The following is an 18,970-nucleotide window of genomic DNA, read 5'->3' as shown; positions in this document are numbered from 1 at the left end:
CTGGTCAATGCTGATTGGAAGGGGACACCACCAGTGATGATGGCACAGCAGCAATGGCTGGAGGTTCAGGGGACAATTCAGAGGGCGCAGGATAGATACATTCCAAAGGGAGGTTGAGGCAACCATGGCTAAGAAGGGAAGTCAAAAACAGCATAAAAGCAAAGGAGAGGGCATACAATATAGCAAAAATCAGCGGGAAGTTAGAGAATTGAGAAGGTTTTAAAAACCTACAGAAGGCAATTTAAAAAGCCATAAGGAGAGAAAAAATGATATATGAAGGGAAGCTAGCCAATAATTTCAGAGAGGATACCAAAAGTTTTTACAAATACATAGAGCAAAAGAGACGTGACAGTGGATTTCAGACTGCTGGAAAATGACACTGGAGAGGTAGCAAAGGGGAACAAAGAAATGGTACAGGAAATTAATAAATATTTTGTGTTAGTTTTCACTATGAAAGATACTAGCAGTATGCCAGAAATTTGAGAGTGTCAGGGGACAGGAGTGAGTGTAGTTGCTATTACTAAGCAGAAGGTGCTTGGGAAGCTGAAAGGTGTGAATGTAGATAGGTCACCTGGACCAGATGGACTACACCCTAGTCTTCTGAAAGAGATAGCTGAAGAGACAATGGAGGCATTAGTAGTGATCTTTCAAGAACCACTTGATTCTGGAATAGTTCCAGAATACTGGAAAACTGTAAGTGTCACTCCACTCTAAGTAGGAAGGGAGACAGAAGAAAGGAAATCATAGGCCAGTTAGCCTGACCTCAGTGGCTGGGAAAATGTAGTCCATTATTAATGATGACATTCCAACACAGTTTCCTTAGGGGAAATCTTGCCTAACAAATCTGATGGAATTCTTTCAGGAAATAACAGGTAAGATAGACAAAGGAGAGTCAGTGGATGTTATTTACTTGGATTTTCAGGCAGCCTTTGACAAGAACTAAACAAGGGCTCATGGCTTCACAGGGGCGATACTAGCACGGATAGAAGATTAGCTGACTGACAGGAGGCAAAGAATGGGAAAAAGGGGTCTTTTCCAGTTGGCTGCTGGTGACTAGTAGTGTTCGGCGGGCTCGGTGTTGGGAATGCTTCTTTTCACATTATATGTCAATTATGGAATTAATGGCTTTGTGGCCAAGTTTGTGGATGATACAAAAATACATGGGGGGCAAGTGGTGTTGACAAAGCAGGGAGTCTGCAGAAGGACTTAGATTGGGAGAATGGAAAATTGTAGTGTAGGGAAGTGCATGGTTATTCACTTTGGTAGTAGGAATAAAGATATAGACTGTACTTATTCTAAATAGGGAGAAAATCTTTTAAAAATCTGAGATGCAAAGAAACTTGGCAGTCTTTGTGCAGGATTCCCCAAAGGTTAGCTTGCAGGCTGAGTCAGTGGCAAGGAAAGGAATGTAATGTTAGCATTCATTTCAAGAGTACAAGAACGTAAAAGCAAGGATGAAATGCTGAGGCTTTATAAGGCATTGGTCAGACCGCACTTGGGAGTATTTGGAAGCTGTTTTGGGCCCCATATGTAAGAAAAAAAGGTGTTGGCGTTGTAGAGAGTCCAGAGGAGGTTCACGAGATTGATTCCAGAAAGGAAAGGGTTAACATAGGAGGAGTGTTTGATGGTTCTGGCCCTGTACTCACTGTAGTTTAGAAGAATGAGGGGGGTATCTCATTGAAACCTATTAAATATTGAAAGGTCTATATAGAGTGGATTTAGGGAAGATGTTTCCTGTAGTGGATTAGTCTAGGACCAGAAGGCACAACCTCAGACTAGGACAGAGGTGCCCAACCTTATTTTAATGCCATGGACCCCAACCATTAACCAAAGGGGTCCACGGATCCCAGGTTGGGAACCCCTTGACTAGAAGGACATCCCTTGAGAACAGAGATGAGTTGTTCTTTTGGCCAGAGAGTGGTGAATCTGTGAATTCATTGCCATGGATGGCTGTGGAGGCCATTGGGTGTATTTAAAGCAAATGTTGATATGCTATTGACTAGTCAGGGTGTCAAAGGTTACGGGGAGAAGGCAGAAGAATGGGGTTGAGAAGGATAATGAATCAGCCTTGATGGAATGGCAGAGCATACTTGATGGGATGAATGGCCTAATTCTGCTCCTCTGTCTTATGAGGACACGTTGTCAGAGCCTCAACCCTGATGAAGAGCCTCGACCCAAAATGTTAACTGTTTGTTTATTTCCATAAATGCTGCCTGACCTTCAGTATTCTGTGTGCGCTATTCTGGCTATGTTTAGGTTTACACTTCTGAAGATGGTAGGCCAGACTGAAAACATTTAATAAATCACATGGGATTTGGGCTTTCCTAAATAGACACAAACAAAGAGCATTAATTTGGCTCCAACAACAGTAATGTGCCCAATTAAGGGCATCACACTTCCAGAAGTGTACAAGGGCTTTGGATCAGGTTTCAACTGCACTAACTCAAATATTCTGGAGAACAAGGACACAAGCATAGCCTGGAGAAACCAAAATTGTGGAAGATTTCAGATTGATTTGACTTCCTTACCACTGCCTGAAAGGCCAATTCCAAGGATTGATAGTGATACAGAATAAAACAGTTTTGACTATTTTTCTGATGCAACAATGTACAATAAAGGTAGAGGAAAAGGCAAGGAGAATGACCAAAGAGTAGGGAGAACCAAAAGGCAGCACATATATTTTTGACTCTATGACACGCTGGAGAATTTTTGGAGAGCGAACATCAAATGATTGCACTATTTAAGGGCCATAACCTAAATGCCAGCAGGTTATGCTAGTGGGTAAAAGATGGTAATCTTTACTGGGCCCTCAAGGAGTCTGATGTCCACACAATGTGGAGTGTACAAATGTCACCCAGTACAATGGGAGCGTGGTCACCTGAACAGCCAAGCAGATTGGTCACATATCCCGCGTAGCCTGATCAACAGCCAGGCCAGTTTTCATTTAAATTAAAACAAGGGGGTGGGAAGGGAAAAAACCTCTCCTCTTGATCCCTCAGCAAAGTGCTCAGTACTCAAAAGAGTCTGTGGAAACAAGTCTACACAGATAGGCAATACTGGGCCTTTGCAATGCAACAGCTGAGCATACACTTCAGAACAGTATCCTAAATGTATACATTAGTCAAGTTTATTGTCATTTAATGATATATATGTATACCGTCAAACGAGACAATGTTTCTCCGAACCAGAGTGTAAAGCACAGTAGTACACATAATATAATACACAATAACTTATGAAAGTCAGGATAAAATCTACAAATTAATTATGGCATAAATAAAATTAAATATTGTCAGGTACAGAACAGATTAACCAGTGACACTTCAAGTGCTATGCAGCAGAGAGTTCAGAAGCCTAATAGCCTGGGGGAAGAAACTGTTTCTCATCCTCACCATTCTTGCTTTTATACATCAGAGTATCCTGTCTGATGGTGTTGGATGGATGGGTGGGATCCTTAATAATACTAAGGGCCCTGCATATGCAGCACTCCTGCTAAATGTCCCCGATGGATAGAAACATAGAAAATAGGTGCAGGAGTAGGCCATTCGGCCCCTCGAGCCTGCACCACCATTTATTATGATCATGGCTGATCATCCAACTCAGAACCCTGTACCAGCCTTCCCTCCATACCCCCTGATCCCCGTAGCCACAAGGGCCATATCTAACTCCCTCTTAAATATAGCCAATGAACTGGCCTCAACTGTTTCCTGTGGCAGAGAATTCCACAGATTCACCACTCTCTGTGTGAAGAAGTTTTTCCTAATCTCAGTCCTAAAAGGCTTCCCCTCTATCCTCAAACTGTGACCCCTCGTTCTGGACTTCCCCAACATCGGGAACAATCTTCCTGCATCTAGCCTGTCCAATCCCTTTAGGATTCTATACGTTTCAATCAGATCCTCCCTCAATCTTCTAAATTCCAACGAGTACAAGCCTAGTTCATCCAGTCTTTCTTCATAAGAAAGTCCTGCCATCCCAGGAATCAATCTGGTGAACCTTCTTTGTACTCCCTCTATGGCAAGGATGTCTTTCCTCAGATTAGGGGATCAGAACTGCACACAATACTCTAGGTGTGGTCTCACCAAGGCCTTGTACAACTGCAGTAGTACCTCCCTGCTCCTGTACTCGAATCCTCTCGCTATAAATGCCAGCATACCATTCGCCTTTTTCACCGCCTGCTGTACCTGCATGCCCACTTTCAATGACTGGTGTATAATGACACCCAGGTCTCGTTGCACCTCCCCTTTTCCTAATTGGCCACCATTCAGATAATAATCTGTTTTCCTATTTTTGCCACCAAAGTGGATAACTTCACATTTATCCACATTAAATTGCATCTGCCATGAATTTGCCCACTCACCCAACCTATCCAAGTCACCCTGCATCCTCTTCGCTTCCTCCTCACAGCTAACACTGCCGCCCAGCTTCGTGTCATCCGCAAACTTGGAGATGCTGCATTTAATTCCCTCATCCAAGTCATTAATATATATTGTAAACAACTGGGGTCCCAGCACTGAGCCTTGCGGTACCCCACTAGTCACTGCCTGCCATTCTGAAAAGGTCCCGTTTATTCCCACTCTTTGCTTCCTGTCTGCTAACCAATTCTCTATCCACATCAATACCTTACCCCCAATACCATGTGCTTTAAGTTTGCACACTAATCTCCTGTGTGGGACCTTGTCAAAAGCCTTTTGAAAATCCAAATATACCACATCCACTGGTTCTCCCCTATCCACTCTACTAGTTACATTCTCAAAAAATTCTATGAGATTCGTCAGACATGATTTTCCTTTCACAAATCCATGCTGACTTTGTCCGATCATTTCACCGCTTTCCAAATGTGCTGTTATCACATCTTTGATAACTGACTCCAGCAGTTTCCCCACCACCGACGTTAGGCTAACCGGTCTATAATTCCCCGGTTTCTCTCTCCCTCCTTTTTTAAAAAGTGGGGTTACATTAGCCACCCTCCAATCCTCAGGAACTAGTCCAGAATCTAACGAGCTTTGAAAAATTATCACTAATGCATCCACTATTTCTTGGGCTACTTCCTTAAGCACTCTGGGATGCAGACCATCTGGCCCTGGGGATTTATCTGCCTTTAATCCCTTCAATTTACCTAACACCACTTCCCTACTAACATGTATTTCGCTCAGTTCCTCCATCTCACCGGACCCTCTGTCCCCTACTATTTCTGAAAGATTATTTATGTGCTCCTTAGTGAAGACAGAACCAAAGTAATTATTCAATTGGTCTGCCATGTCCTTGCTCCCCATAATCAATTCACCTGTTTCTGTCTGTAGGGGACCTACATTTGTCTTTACCAGTAGGGAGACCTCTATGATCCTCTCAGCTGATATCACAGGGACTGTGAGACTTCTGGTCCGATGCTCGACTGCTCCCGTTCCAGATGGAGATGCAACTTGTCAGGATGCTCTCAGTGGTGCTCCTGTAAAACACAGTTAAAATGGAGGTTGGGACCCTCAATGGCCTCAATCTCCTTAGAAAGTGGAGGTACCACTGTGCCTTCTTGTTCAGGGAGGTGACATTAAGGGACCAAGTGAGGTAATCTATGATGTGATCTTACAGGAACTTGGTACACTTAACTCTCTCTAAAGAGCAGCCAAGTATTCAGAGGGGAATGGTTCATCTGCACCTTCCTAAAGTCCACAATGATTTCCTTTGTCTTCTCCACATTCAGACTTAGGTTGCTCTTCTCACACCAGTCCACCAGCTGCTCCACTTCCTCTCTGTACTCTGACTCATCATTGTTGATGAAGCCAAAATAATTTTTACCCAGCAAAAGCAAAACTCAGATATAAAAACACTATTTACAATACCTGCAAACATCACCAGACAAATGCCACCCACCAAGTCAGTGCTACGTAAGAGCATCAAATATTCCTTTCAGGCAAGGTACCGATGTCAATTTCTGCACCTCGGAATCAGAATGATTTAAAATTTACCCCATTAAAACTAAAGATCCATTAGCATTCTTAGATGGAAACACCCTGGAGAGGTCATGATGGAGTAACAAGCAAACTTGGCTTTTTTATTGATACGAATTTCAGATTCAATGTAAAATCAATTGAAAAGAAATTTTGAGCAACACACACAAAATGCTGGAGGAACTCAACAGGTCAAGCAGCATCTAGGAAAACAGTTGACGTTTCAGGCCGAGACCTCCTTCAGGACTGGAAAGGAAAGGGGAAGATGCTAGAATAAAAAGGTGGGGGGGGGAGGGGAAGGAGGACAAGCTAGAAGCTGACAGGTGAATCCAGGTGGGTGGGAAAGGTAAAGGGCTGGAGATGAAGGAATCAGACAGGAGAGGAGAGTGGACCTTGGGAGAAAGGGAAAGACAAGGAGCACCGAGAGGGATGATAGACAGGTGAGAGGTCAGAGTGGGGATTCGAAGATGGAAGGGGGATGGAAAAAGAAAAAAAAACAGAAAAGTATCAGAAGGAGAAATTAATGTTCATGCCATCAGGTTGGAAGCTACCCAGACAGAATATGCTCCTCTAACCTGAAAGTGGGGCCGCATGGCAGAAGAGGAGGCCATGGACTGACAGATGGGAATGGAAATGCAGAAGCTTTGTACTTCAGCTGAAACAAAAGGATGCTGAATTAATGAGGTACAACTCTGATTTTCAACTGTAGACACTTTTATAATGCATAAACTCCCACAAATTCAATAATGGCCAGATAACTTAAGCTCCAGTAACGATGGTTTACCAGGAGCACAGCTCGGGGACTGAAGTGCAGTCTGGTGAAGGGTTTTAGCCTGAAATGTTGACTGTTTATTTCTCAAGGATCAGATATAATAGCACTGGCATAAGTCGTGAAATTTATTGTTTTGTGGCAGCAGTACAGTGCAATACATAAAAAAACTACACATTACAATAAATGTATATTAAAAAATTAAGTAAGTAGTGCAAAAAGAACAAAAATAATGAGGTGGTGTTCATTGGTTTGCTCATTGTCTGTTCAGAAACCTGATGGTGGAGGGGTAGAAGCTGTTCCCCACATTGAGAATGTATCTTCAGACTCCTGTACCTCCTCTTCGATGGCAGTAATGAGGAAAGGGCATGTCCTGGGTGATGGAGGTCCTTAATGATGGATGCCACCTTTTTGAGGCATCACCTTTTGGAGGTGTCCTCGGTACTCGTGCCGACGATGGAGCTGGCTGAGCTTGCAATCCCCAGCAGGTTAAGCAGCATCCATGGAACCGTCACCATCTGTCTGGAGGGGCCACTGCACAAAATCGGAAAAAGCGGCAGAATTCCTCCAGCATTGTGTGTGTTTTACAGGGAAGTAGTATCCCAGCTCTTCACCTCAGGATGGAGATTCGACTGAGGCTTCTGATACAAAAATTCTGAACCACTATTTATATCTCGTCATGGTTAATGCTAAGCAGATATGATGGTTCTTGCTGGATGAAACAGTTAGAGGTTTGGTGAAAAAAAAATTACCATTATACAAACACAAACAAATGCCATTTAACACTACCAGGTACAAGCTCAGTAAGGCAGGCAAGGGGAGAGGCAGCATCAGTACATAAATAATGGCTTGAGATGAGGTCCAATACATTGTGCACCTGCTATGTCAAGGTATCAACGAATCAGACACTATTTGAGCTTAGTATGGAGAGCCATCTTACAATTACTATAAAGATAAATATGCCTTTTCTTTATCACATGTACATCAAAACATACAGTGATTTGCTCTCTGCATCAAAGCACCGAGAATTGTGATTGGTCAGCCCTGAGTGTCATCACACTACTGGAGCCAAGACAGCACGCCACACAACCCACTAACCCTAACCTGTAACACACATCAAAGTTGCTGGTGAACGCAGCAGGCCAGGCAGCATCTCTAGGAAGAGGTACAGTCGACGTTTCAGGCCGAGACCCTTCGTAGGGTCTTGGCCTGAAACATCAACTGTACCTCTTCCCAGAGATGCTGCCTGGCCTGCTGTGTTCACCAGCAACTTTGATGTGTGTTGCTTGAATTTCCAGCATCTGCAGAATTCCTGTTGTGAACCCTAACCTGTATATCTTTGGAACATGGGAGGAAAGTGGAGCACCCAGAGGAAACACACAGAGTCACGGGGAGAACATACAAACTCCTTCCAGTGACAGGCATCAAACCCCAACCGGTGATCGCTGGCACTGTTAAGCGATGGCACTAACCACCAGCTACTGTGCGCAGGCTGCTGCCCTGGGCCCTGTGAGCTCATTTCAGTCCCTGCTCCAAAGGATCTGAGAAAAGAGACTCAGAGCTACTGCAGACACTGCACTGAGCACTGAACTCCAGACAATGAACAGCACTCATGCAATACACTCATAGTACAACCTACACTTCCAGAATTCCTCGTAAGTGGCATCACAGGTACAGTAGATAGGATCATAAAGAAAGCTTTTAATCTTCATAAAGAAACTTTATTCTTCGTAAAGATTTATTGGCCTTCATCGAGCACAGGAGTGGAACATTATGTTGAAGTTGTGTAAAACATTGGTGAGGAATAATCTAGAGTAAATGTGGGTAGTTCTGGTCACCTACCCAAAGGAAATTTATCAATAAGACTGAAAGAGTGAAGAGAAAATTTATAAGGATGTTGCCAGGACTCGAGGACCTGAGTTATCAGGAAAATTTGAATAGGTTAGGACTTCATTCCCTGGAACATAGAAGATTGAGGGGAGATTTGACTGGTATACAAAATTTTGAAGGGGATAAATGCACACAGACTTCTTCCACTGAGGTTGGGTGAGACTAGAACCAGAGGTCGTAGGTTAAGGTGAAAGGTGAAATATTTAAGGGGAACATGAGATTTAAGGGAAGTTTGGATAGGTAGGTCGATGCGACCAGGCAGAATAATAGTTCAGCATGAACTAGATGGGCTGAAGAGCATGTTTCTGTGTATGACTATAACTCTTCACAACCTACCTACGCATGGTGCTGTAATAGAGGAAATGCTTAGTCAATTTCAGCATTACACATTTCCACACTGAGCACTGTGATAATAAGCACAAGCAGTTTTTAGTGAACTTGACTGAAAACATTCTTGTCTACTCTGCTTCGCAGATGTGGCTCACCCCAACACTCCAGCCCATCGCACAGATCAGACATTGGTCTGGAACATCTAGCAGTCAAGTGCCATCCATTCTATCTGCCAAGGTGGTTTTCCATCATTACCCTGGTTTCAGTGTACATTCCAGCCCTGACCAACGTCACACCGGCACAGCAGGTGCTCAGCACTGTGCTAGTAGTCACCAGGTTTCCCTAGGATTGCGGGGGATTTCAGGCAGGCCTGCATGAAAAAGTCTCCGACCAACTACCACCAACACACCACCTGTGGAACCAGAGGAGCCAACCCACCTGACGACTGTTACACCAGCATCAAGGGCACATACCATGTGAGAAGACAGGAGTACCCGGAGGAAACCCACACACACATGGGAAGGAACATACAAACCTGCTTAGAGGACACCGGAATTGCACCCCAAACAATGGCCAAGCTGTAATAGTGTCACACTAACCCCGATGCTACTGAGATTTGCAGGCCAGTTTTATTTTCCGGCACAGGAAGCAGTGCATGCCTGGAACATACCGGCTGGGGTGGTGGTGGAGACAAGTACAACAGAGTTATTTAGAAGGCTCTTAGACAGGCAAATGAATGTGCAGAGAATTGAAGGATATGGACCACATTGCTGGGACTTGAGAACCTGAGCTATGGGAAAAGGCTGAATAGGTTAGGAATTTATTCCAAGGTGTGTAGGAGGATGAGGGAATTTTGACAGATGTATACACAATTATGAGGGGTATAGATAGGGTAAACACAAGCAGGCTTTTTCACTGATGTTGGGTGAGACTACAACTAGAGGACATAGGTTAAGGGTGAAAGGCGAAATGTTTAAGGGGAACATGACGAGGAACCTCTGCAACCAGAAGGTGGTAAACAGTGTGAAACGAGCTACCAGCAAAAGTAGTGATTTCAACATTTAAGTGAAATTTTGATAGGTACATGGATGGGAAGAATATGGAGGGATATGGTCTGTGTGCAGGTCAATCGACTTGTTAAAATAACAGTTCACATGGACTGGATGGGTCAAAGTGCCTGTTTTTGTGCTGTAGTGTTCAGTCATAAGGGATTAGTTTAGTTGGGCACAACATCATGAGCCAAGGAGCCAAGCTTGTGCCCCGATCTTCTATGAAAATCATGAGATAGCAGGGACAAGGGGCTGAGTGTCAGCCTCCTGAGTATGCTGTAGGCTACCCAACACTGCAAACATTTAGCCTGGCTAGCCTGGTGTTGCTCTGCTGAAACAGACATCACCTTAACATCTCTTATGCTGCACATCTCAGAATCGCTAACGCTAGTACACACATTTCATATTACCAATGCAGCCTTAATCAGAAGTCCAGGTTTCACATAGGGTTCAAATAGAGACATCTACATGGAGACATGCAAGTTCCCCAAACCCCAGTTGCAAATTAGCATTCATCCCGAGAGGACTAGAATATAAAAACAAGGATAGCATGCTGAAGCTTTATAATACTTTAGTCAGAAGGAAAATTGAGAGCAGTTTGGGGCCCTTCATCTAAGAAAGGATGTTCTGGCATTGGGGAGTTCAGAGGAGGTTCAGAGAATGATCCCGGAAATGACAGTGTTAATGTATGAGCACCGTTTAATGGCTCTTGGCCTGTACTCACTGGAGTTCAGAAGAATGAGAGGGGATCTCATTGAAAACTATATTGAAAAGCCCAGATAGAGTCAATGTGGAGAAGATGTTTCCTATGGTGGGGCAGTCTAGGACCAGAGGACACAGCCTCAAAATAGAAGGATATCCATTTAGAATAGAAATGAGGAGGGATTTCTTTAGCCAGGGAGTGGTGAATATGTGGAATTCATTACCACAGATGGTTGTGGAAGCCAAGTCATTAGGTATATTTAAAGTAGTTAGATTCTTGATTAGTCAGGACATCAAAGGTTACGGGGGAAAAGGTTGAAAGGGAAAATAAATCAGCCATGATGGAATGGTGGAGCAGACTCAAGTAAACCAACTGGCCTAATTCTGCTCTGAGGGTTAATGGTCCAAGTCATCCAGATACGAACTACAAAGGCCATAATAAGAGTGAAAAAGCAATTTCTCGTGAATTTACATACAGAATCAGATGTGCATCAGCTACTCAAGAACTCCCTCCCCTGAGCTATCTTAACTGTTTCAAAGATTTCTGAGTAAAATTGTGCTAAATGCATTAGGGTTAGTCCTTCAGCACCAAACATCAGAAGAATAAAATTCAGGGCCAAATGCAAAGAAAATACAAGAGGCGGTCTTTCAGATGAGGTATTAAACCAACCCTCTCCACGGGTATAAAGACCTTTCAGAAATTTGTTGCCTTATGGCAGCAGTACGGTACAGAGATGAAAAGTCACATCAATTACAAAATAGTGCAAAATAAAAACTAATAATGTGCTAGTGTTCATGGACTGGTCTGAAATCTTATGGCAGAGGAGAAGCTCTTCCTAAATCATTGAGTGTGGGTCTTCAGGCTCCTGTTCCTCCTCTCTGATAGTAGTAATGAGAAGAGGGTACGTCTCAGATGGTGAGTTTCCTTAATGATGGATGCTGCCTTTTTGAGTCACCATGTCTTGAAGATATCCTCAGTGGTGGGGAGGGTTATTCCCATCATGTAGCTAACCGAGTCTACAGCCCTCTAGTCTGCAGGCCTTCAATCCTGTGGATTGGAGTCTACATACCAGATGTTGATGCAACCAATCAGAATGTTCACCACTGCATATTTATAGAAATTTGCAAGTCTTCGGTGACATACCAAATCTTTTCAAACTCCTAATGCACATAGCAGCTGTCGTGCCTTTTTCATGAATGCATCAATGTGTTGGGTCCAGGATAAATCCCTTGGAGATACTGACCACAAGCAATTTGAAACTGATCACTCTTTCTACAGTTGACTCCTCAATCTCCTCAATGAAGACTGATGCGTGTTTTCCCAATTTTCCTCTTCCTGAGATCCACAATCGATTCCTTGGTTGTGTTAATGTTGAGTATGAGATTGTTGTTGCAATCTCACTCAACCAGCTGGTCTATCTTACTCCTGTACACCACCTCTTTGCCATCTGAAATTTTACCAACTATGGTGGTGTCATCTGTGAATTTGTAGATGGCATTTGAGCTGTGACTAACAACACAGTCATGGGTGTAGAGAGAGTAGAGCAGTGGGCTAGACATACACCCTTGAGGTGCACCTATATTGAACCTGCAAGGGGAAGACGTTATTTCCAATTTAACTGGTTGCAGTCCCTGATAGGGAAGTCAAGGGTCAAATTGCAGGAGGTGGTACAGAGGTCCAGGCTTTGAAGCTTACTGATTAGTACTGAGGGGGTGATGGTGTTGATACTGAGCTGTAATCAGTAGACATCAGCCTGACGTGTGTTTGCTGTTGTCAACATACTCCACAGTGGAGAACCAGTAAGACTGCATCTGCTGTTCACCTATTCTGGTGATAAGTAAATTATAGTAGGTCCAGGTCCCTGCTTAGGCAGGAGTTGATTCTAGCCACGACCAACCTCTCAAAGCACTTAATCACAGTAGATGTGAGTACAACTGGGCCACAGTCGTTGATGCAGCTCACCCAGCTCTTTGGCACTGGTATAACTGATGCCCTTTTGACGCAGGTGGGAGTCTCAGCCTGCATGCTCCAACCAGTTGGCTGGCACAAGTTTTTAGTACCTTACCAGTTACATATTTGGGGCATGACACCTTGCAAGAGTTCAGCTTCTTGAACATGTTCTGACATTGGCCTCCAGAACGGAGCTCAAAGGGGCACCGGATGCTGTTGGGGGGGGGGGGGCGTCATGAAGGTGTAGTGTTAGTCTCCCTTTCATTTATGCTGAGCTCATTGGGAATGAAGCATTACAGCCATTGGTACTGTATGTTGCATATTATAGTCAATAATGGCCTGCAAACCCTGACATACACCTGGTTCTGTATGTACTTCGACTCTCTCTCTGCTCTAGGAGCTTGCTGGGAACAGCCAAGCAGAGAACGACAGTCCCAGAGCAGTGCAGCAGTATATACATGTTGGCAAGAAGTCAAACACCAGCCAAAGCCTCAGGCAAGCCACCTGCATCTGTCCCAGGATGCAAGCATTTGATCATTTTGTTTTTATCTCTGTCAGCACTAATACTCCCACAGACACAAAGAAATTAATGTGTAACAAAAGTCCCCTTCCCTCCAGTCCTCTGCTCCTCCACCATTGCTTCCTTCTACCACAGCACCTCACTGAAATTCTGGAACTGTATCACCTCACCCCTTTGACAACTTACACTGTCCATTTCCTCATACTTGCCCCCCTCAGTAGGCACCTAAAAAGCCCGGACGTATTCCACCAAAGATCCTTACGAAAGATTTTGAGGACCAGCTATTAGGATTGACACACTAACACCAACATGAGGAGGAGGCCAACATGAACAGCATGTCCATGAAAAACCAATGCCAACTCCAATGGATAGGTCATGTCATTCAGATGCCCAGACAGATCCTTTATTCCCAGTTGAAGGAAGGTCAGTGAGCCCCTGGTGGGCAAAGATGATATCAAAATCAGCCTGAAGAAATTCAACATTACATCTAAAAACTGGGAAGACATTGCACTCCACAGACACACCTGGAGGAAATCTGTTCAAGAAGGCACTGCGCTACATGAAGCAACCTCTACAGTGCCGTAGAGAACAAGGGGCAGCTGCGAAAGGAGAGACTGAACAACTAAAAGACCCAACCACTGACCACAGCCACCACTTACTCTCACCCACACTGCACCAGAATATCTGGATCCTGGATCGGTCTCTACAACCAGCTGAAGACCCACCAATAGACAACCCTTAGGAGATCAGCATACTCGACTCGAGTGATCTCACCACTAACCCCCTAAAACATCGGATAACCTCATTAAAATCTGAAACAATACACAAACCATTGGAGGAACTCAGCGAGTCAGACAACGTCTATGGAGGGGCTAAAAGAAAGCAGTCCAAAAGGCAGTAGGTGGGAGGAGGATCCAGGTGAGGGGGAGTGATAGGCAGAGTGGGAATGATGCCAAAGGATGAGAGGTGATGGGAATGTGCAAGGCAGTTGGGGAGAGAAAGCGGAGGGAGGAATATGTGGCTGATGGCCTGATGGAGAGGGTGGGGGATGGGAAAGAGAGAATATTGGGGGCAGGACAATCAGGAGGGGAAAAGAGACAGAGGCGGACTGGAGGTCTAAGAATTTGTTGTACGTGTCAACAGGTTGGACCGCTGTTCCTCTAATTTGCCTCTGGTCTCAATCTGGCAGTGGAGGAATCTTGGACAGACATTACAGTACAGGCCACTTGGCCCAAAATGTCATGCTGACATTTTAATATACTCAAACATTTGCACCTTTCCTCCTACATAACCCCTCATTTCTCTATCATTCAATCTAAGAGCTTCTTTAATGTCCCTAATGTATCTGCCTCTACTCACCACTCCTGGCAGGGTGGTCCACGCACCCACACACCACTCTGTAAAAAAAAACTTACAGTCCCTCTGATATCCCCCCCCCCCCAATACCTTCCCCCAATCAGCTTAAAATTATGCGCCTTTACATTAGTTATTTCTGCCTGGGAAAAAGTCTTTGTTTGGCCATTCAATCTATGCATCTTGTACAGCTCCCTCACATCTACTGCCATCCTCCGTTGCTCCAAAGAGGAAAGCCCTTGCACACTCAACCAATCATGCCCTCTAATCCAGGCAAAATCCTGGTAAACCTCCTCTGCACCCTCTCTATATAGCTTCCTCGTCCTTCCTATACTGGGACTACCAGAAATGAAGACAATACTCCATGTGCACCCAGACCAGTGTTTTTATAGATTCGCCACTCCCTGGCTAAAGAAATTCCTCCCCATCTCTGTTCTCCCTCTATTCTGTGGCTGTGTCCTCTGGTCCAAGACTCTCCCACTATTAGAAACATCCTGTCTGCATCCACTCTGTCTAGGCCTTTCAATATTCAATAAGTTTCAATGAGGTACCCCCCCCCCGCCATTCTTCTAATCTCCAGCAAGAACAGACTCAGAGCCATTAAACACTCCTCATACATTAACCCTTTCATTCCTGGAAATATTTTCATGAGCCTCCTCTGAACTCCCTCCAATGCCAGCACACCCTTTCTCAAAATGAATACTAACATTGAATTCTTTCACTCTATCTAGGCCTTTAAAATATATTTTTTTTAAAAAGCCACTGAGTACAGGCCCAGAACCATCAAATGCTTTCGGCACTCATTCTGTTTTAAAAATAAGGCAGCAGGACTCCACAAGTCTCTCCATAATCAGGCCTAGTCAAGTTTAACCACAGCAGCAGAGTGCACTCATGATAAAGTCCCACCACTGTCTATGGGCAATAGGGGTGAGGTACTTAACAAAAAGCTACCCCCTACCTCCACCAATCAGGTTTGCTTTCTCAAAAAGAAAACTGAAAAATGCTGGACATCTGAAATAAGACCAAAAATGCTGGAAGCACTCAGCAGATCTGTACAAGGAGAAACAATTAATGTTTCAAGTTGAGTACCCTTCACGTGTCCGTTGGTATACCTGATCTGAAATTCAAAGTGTTAAAGGTTTTTTCCTTCGCAGATACTGCCCGACCTGATGAGATCCATCTTTTGCAAAGCATAGAAAGAAACAGCTCAATAAATTGGAGGCCACAGTGAATTCTTTTTCTCCTCACCTTCCTAGAAAACCACAATTTCTGACGGGCAAATGACCATTCATGAAAACAGTACCCCGTCCTTCAGCTCGGCACCTGGCAACTGAGAACAGACCCAAGATAATTCAATTTGAAGGACGCTCTGGACAATTGAAATTCTGGCTGAGATACAAGAATCTGTAGTCTTTCAGAAAAGGAACCTAACAATTTCCTCCCATAGTTCGGGAATTAAGCGACCCAAAGGCCTATTCTGAAGAATGGGAAGTAGCAAACAAAGTAGTCTAAGCATCAGCACGTCACTACCAAACTACAAAGCTGCCCCGGAGGTAGACTTGTGACCTTCACCACTAGTTTGCAGTGTTGAAATACTACAGCAGAGCCTGTACATCTACACATACAGAACACCTCACATTCATAGCTGAATACCAGACTAATAATTATATAAATAAAGACAGACAAGCATTTATATAGATAACATTAAAAAGAGCTTGGATTCTCGACGAACACTAAAACTAAAATAAAAGCGAAGAGTGCACGGAATACCAATGATAACATGGCTGTCTGAAAGACGCAGATAAATCACAAAGAAACAGCCAGCACGCTCGGTCAATAATTGTGATCAATACTTCTGCCGATAATCGAAGTTCACTAGACGCCTGGGATGTAATATCAGGCAGCCAAGTGCAGGCCTTCACTTCCTTACCCCATCCACCGTCTCCTTCAACCCCGGGACCCTCACTCCCTCCACCGCCTCACCCCGACCACCCCAATCCGGGACCGGACCGGGCAGGGCAGGGCCTTCCCGTCTCAGCCTCTCTCGCCTCCAGCCCAGGTACGGCCCACCGCTCCCGCCTCGGTCTCTCTCTCTCTCGCTAGCTCCAAACGCCAGGGCCTTGAGCCCGGGCCCCGGCAGTAACCGTGCCCGCAGCGCCCTCCCCGCTGTCGTCGCTCACTTACTCACCGGGCGGCGAGGACGAGGCCTGCGTCGGCTCTGTCCCCGGCTCCTTCTCGCTCTGTCGCCGGCGCCGGCGCCGCTCCACTCCGCTTCGAGCCGCTTCCGCCTCGGACGCTCAGCCCCGGCTCGCTGCGCCCCCGCGCGGCCCCGCCACCGCTGCCCGACAGCCCATAATAGGAGCGGGGCCCCGGCAACAGGGCCGCCCTTAGCAACCGGACCGGCCGGCCCTCGGCGAAACCGAGCCGGGGAGCGCGGAGCAACAGGGACCTTCTGGCACCAGAATCCCCTGGCTGTCTCGGGGTCCCAGCAAACTGCTGAGGAGATCCACAGGATATTCCCCATCCCCCGGGGACCTGCCCCTGGATCTGAGGTGGTCTTCAGAGTCCAGGGTTCCAGCGGAGTGCTGTGGGACATCACCCCCAGGGTGACCAGCATCCCAGCGCAGTGCCGACAGACATCACCCCCAGGGTGACCCAGGACCTTGCGGAGTGCCAAAGGACATCACCGGACACGTTCAGGGGCCAGCAGAGATAGATACAGGCGGTGAAGAAATCATTGGGGATACTTGCCTTCATCAGCCGGAGTATCAACTTCATACTTGTGTTTATATTCTGTACATATCTCTTATGAAGTTATAGAGTGTAAAAACATAAAACAGTCTGTACAGGCCCATGATGTTGAGCCAACTTTATCCCCTACTCTAAGATCAATCTAACCTTTCCCTCACACATTGTCCTCCATTTTTCTATCATCCATGGGTCTCCAGGGAACCCCACAGCTCTCCACTGAATATGGTTCCCCTGCCAGACCCCTCAGAACCACTAGACTCTCCACCATCAAAGGTATCTTCAAGAGGTGATGTCTCAAGAAGGCAGCATCCATCATTAAGGACCCTCACCATCCAAGGCATTCCCTCTTCTCATTACTACCTTTGGAGAGGAGGTACAGGAGCCTGAAGACCCACATTCAAAGATTCAGGAACAACTTCTTCCTCTCTGCCAACAGATTTTTTTAACAGTCCATGAACACTACCTCAACATTCCCCTTTTATTTTGCACTATTTATTTATTCTGTATCTCGGAGTATGTTTTAAGTCTTTGCAGTGAGTGTATTGCTGCTACAAAACGACAAGTTATATGACACCTGTACACTTGCTTGTTAATGCCAATATCTAATCAGCCAATCATGTGGCAGTAGCTCAATACATAAAAGTATGCGGGCATGGTCAGGAGGTTCAGTTCACACATCAAAATGGGTAAGAAATGAGATCTAGGTGGCTTTGACTGTGGAATGATTGTTGGTGCCAGATGGGGTGGTTTGAATATCTCAGAAACTGATGACCTCCTGGGATTTTCACACTCAACGTTCTCGAGAGTTTACAGAGAATGGTGCAAGAAACTCAAAAACATCCAGTGAGTTTGTAGTTCTGTGGATGAAAACGCTTTGTTAATGAGAGAGTATTGGGGAGAATGGCCAGATTGGTTCAAGCTGAGAGGAAGGTGACGGTAACTTAAACAACCATGTTACAGTGGTGTGTGGAAGATCATTTGTGAATGCACAACACATTAAACCTTGAAATGGATGGGCAACAGCAGCAGAAGACCACGAGCATTTATCCAGTGGGCACTTTATTAGGTATAGGAGATACTGGCCTCTGATTGGTGATAAGAAACCTGATTCTGATTCTGTTAGAGCAAAACCACCAGCAATGATTTAGAGTTAGGTCCCTGAAAGTGCATTCACCCAAACATCATCACCATCAGACTCAGAAACAGTCCCTTTCCCCAAGCAGTAAGGTTGTGGGCATGTGGCTGAGTGGTTAAGACATCCGGCTAGCAACCTGAAGGTCATGAGCAAGGCACTTCACCACACAGTGCTCTGCGACGACACTGGTGCCAAGCTGTATCGACCCTTGCCCTTCCCTTGGACAACATCAGTGGTGTGGAGAGGGGAGACTTGCAGCATGGGCAACTGCCGGTCTTCCATACAAACCTTGGCCTAGAGAGTGAAGACTTTCCAGGCGCAGATCCATGGTCTCGCAAGACTAACGGATGCCTTAAAAAGGTTGATCACCACCTCCACCCACTAACTCACCCCTCCACACCCCTAACCACCATAACTTCACCATTTCATAGGAAATCAAATGCTGCAGCACAGGAACAGGCCCTTTGGCCTGCATTGCTGATCCTAACCCATTCAATTAATAATTAAATAGCTAACTAAACTCATCTCTTTTGCCTAACAATGTCCATATCCTTCCATTTTCCTCACATTCATGTGCC

General features: G+C 45.2%; 1 protein-coding gene across 1 annotated transcript in view; it reads right to left on the bottom strand.

Annotated features, from left to right (window-relative positions):
- LOC134344231 (serine/threonine-protein kinase 38) overlaps window positions 1-16,832 on the bottom strand; it is a 132,767-nt gene extending 115,935 nt beyond the window's left edge. Inside the window, exon 1 of the mRNA XM_063043684.1 lies at window positions 16,695-16,832. The gene's annotated coding sequence lies outside the window, so the exon portion shown is untranslated. The remainder of the gene's footprint in view (window positions 1-16,694) is intronic.
- Window positions 16,833-18,970: the final 2,138 nt, after the last annotated feature.

Source organism: Mobula hypostoma, chromosome 3, assembly GCF_963921235.1.
Source record: "Mobula hypostoma chromosome 3, sMobHyp1.1, whole genome shotgun sequence".
Taxonomy (NCBI): Eukaryota; Metazoa; Chordata; class Chondrichthyes; order Myliobatiformes; family Myliobatidae; genus Mobula; species Mobula hypostoma.
This window is presented reverse-complemented; position numbering and strand designations above follow the sequence as displayed.